The sequence below is a fragment of the Bison bison genome, unplaced genomic scaffold (genome assembly GCF_000754665.1).
Source record: "Bison bison bison isolate TAMUID 2011002044 unplaced genomic scaffold, Bison_UMD1.0 scf7180017863714, whole genome shotgun sequence".
Lineage (NCBI taxonomy): Eukaryota > Metazoa > Chordata > Mammalia > Artiodactyla > Bovidae > Bison > Bison bison.
In genome coordinates this window covers 8,017-10,534 of record NW_011494286.1, presented here as the reverse complement: position 1 = coordinate 10,534, position 2,518 = coordinate 8,017, and the positions used below count along the sequence as shown (strand labels likewise).

General features: G+C 42.1%; 1 long non-coding RNA gene across 1 annotated transcript; it reads left to right on the top strand.

The window, feature by feature from the left end:
- The first annotated feature begins 88 nt into the window (after positions 1 to 88).
- LOC104983982 lies at positions 89 to 2,499 on the top strand. The gene is made up of 3 exons (XR_824704.1): positions 89 to 273; positions 765 to 808; positions 1,648 to 2,499. It is a non-coding gene; the product is annotated as an uncharacterized LOC104983982 (long non-coding RNA).
- Positions 2,500 to 2,518: the final 19 nt, after the last annotated feature.

Below are 2,518 nucleotides of genomic sequence, written 5' to 3'. Positions count from 1 at the left end.
GAATTTACTCAAACTCATGTCCATTGAGTTGGTGATGCCATCCAACCATCTCATCCTCTGTCATCCCCTTCTCCTGCCTTCAAGATACCTCAATAAAGCTGGAAACAAAAACTGACATGACCTGACCTGGTTGTCTTCCAGGTATGAGAGAATTGAAATCCCAATTCATATTGTACCTCACGTAACCATTGGGAAAGTATGCCTTGAGTCAGCAGTTGAGCTGCCCAAGATCCTGTGCCAAGAAGAACAAGATGCATATAGGAGGATCCACAGGTAGAGACCCTCGCTGCTCATCTTTCTACTTCTCAGGGCCTGGTCCCCATTCCCTCCCGTCCTGTCATCTTTGGCAGCTCAACTTGTGAGCCCCCTTTGCTTTTTTGCTCTCTTATGAAAAAGCTTTACAGTAGTTTGCAGTCATCAGTTTTCTCACCCTGTATGATAACAGTCTCTTTACCACTTGTTTCTCTCCTGGTGTACTTTGCATCCTCCTGGGGCAAAGATAATTTTTTAGTTGCTAAAAAAAATTAACATCTAAGTTAACCCCATGTACTATGTGACGCCTTCAGTCAGAGACAGTAATTTCCAGATTATTTCTTTGAATTATTTCAATGTTCGAAATGAAAGTACATCCCCCCATCATGAAAAATTTAACAAGAATGGAAAGTTAAATGATCCATAATTATCTGTTCTGGCAGCAGACTGGTGCCAGCCAGATTAGATGAACTGATGCTCTGCTACTAATCTATTTTATCCTATCCCTTTAGCCTTACACATCTGGACTCAGTAACCAAGATCCATAATGGCTCAGGTAAGATTTTTTTTCCCCTAAAGTATAAACAGTAAAATACTCACATGACCAAAGCAAATTTAGCTGAAGTAACTGAATTGGTGAGTACAAATTACCCTGGAGTTTTCTTTCCCAAGAGCTTTTCCACTTGCTAAGCCTGCCCCCACAACTTTTCTGTTGAACCCTGCGGACAACTGAATACCATACATGCCACCCAAAGGAAGACTGGAATGTTTGCAGCAGCAGTATTTGCAATAGCCAAAAAGTGGAAACACCCAGCTGTCTGTCAGTGGGTGAATGGATCAACAAAGCGTGATCCATCCATACAACAAAGTATTGCTCAGAAATGAAAAGAACAAACTACCGATATGTGATGGAGAAGGAAATGGCAAACCACTCCAGTATTCTTGCCTGGAGAATCCCATGGACAGAGGAGCCTGGTGGGCTACAGTCCAAGGGGTTGCAAAGAGTCAGACACGACTGAGTAACTAAGCACAGCACAATCCATGGTGACAGCATAGATTATGGATTAGTGTGGGGAAGTCTTGAAGGTTGGGGAAAGAGACCCTTTTGGGGGTCTTAGCCCTTTCGCTATGAGAGTGAAAAGCTGGTTATCTTTCTGCTCTCTGCATAGGCAGGCTTCCCTCTGGATTATGGGTTCAGGGATGTTCAGGGTAGCCTCCGAATAGGTATCTTCCTTGCTCAGTTATCCTGCTGTCCCCTGGCTGCCCATCCAAAGCTGTCTGCCAGTTCTACTACTATACTTTTTCTATGTTCTCCTCCTTCCCCTTCTTCCTGTACTCCCTGGTGTGGGGCTGCTGATGGTGGAATGTTGTCCTTGTGTTTTGTTTCTGTTGAAGTATTTACCAAGAATCTGTGCAGTCAGATGTCAGCGGTCAGCGGACCTCTACTGCAGTGGTTGGAGGACAGACTGGAGCAAAACCAACAGCATCTGCAGGAGCTGCAACAAGAAAAGGAAGAGCTTCTGCAAGAACTTTCTTCTCTAGAATAAAGCAGGAGACAGAACGGGGTAAAATGCTTTTCTTCCAATTTGTGTTAAACATGGTCTGCAATTTCACATATAGGATGTGTAGGAATATGAGGGAGCAGCTCTTTTTATACCCCAATGGATGTGTCTTATGCCTGCAATAAACAAACACAAGACATCTTCCAGAAAGTTTCATTTAGGGCTTAATAAACCCTCCTACCTGGAACTGGCCTACACAGAGCAAATGCAGGGTGATTTAAGTAATGAAAGCTTTTTAAAGACTGTGGAAGGTACATTGGCAAGGACATTCTATAATAAAATGTCTGGGGAGTATATCTCAAATGTTCATTTCCCCCTGGAATGAGCTAAAGGAAGAAGAGTATTTCATGTTTGATTTTGTACTTAGGATGCTTATATTGGACAAGTAAATAAGTACATGAGGGTCAGTGGAAAGAAGTGACTCTACCTATACTTTTTGCCCCCACTGACAGGCATATATCTCGTGTCTTCCTTCCTGATCTCTAAAATAGGTATTCTGAGATATCTAGGAAAGGTTGAATCTATGTGGGTGCTCTTTATAACCAAAAACATAAGTTCTGACATATTTGACTTTGAAGCAAATTCCTATTGAGCAGATCCTAGACCCTAAGAACTAGTATAATATAAATGTGTTTTTCCAGAAACATTTAGGACTTAGGATGTAACAGAAATCACACTTTAAAAAGTTCTGTTGCATCCTTCTT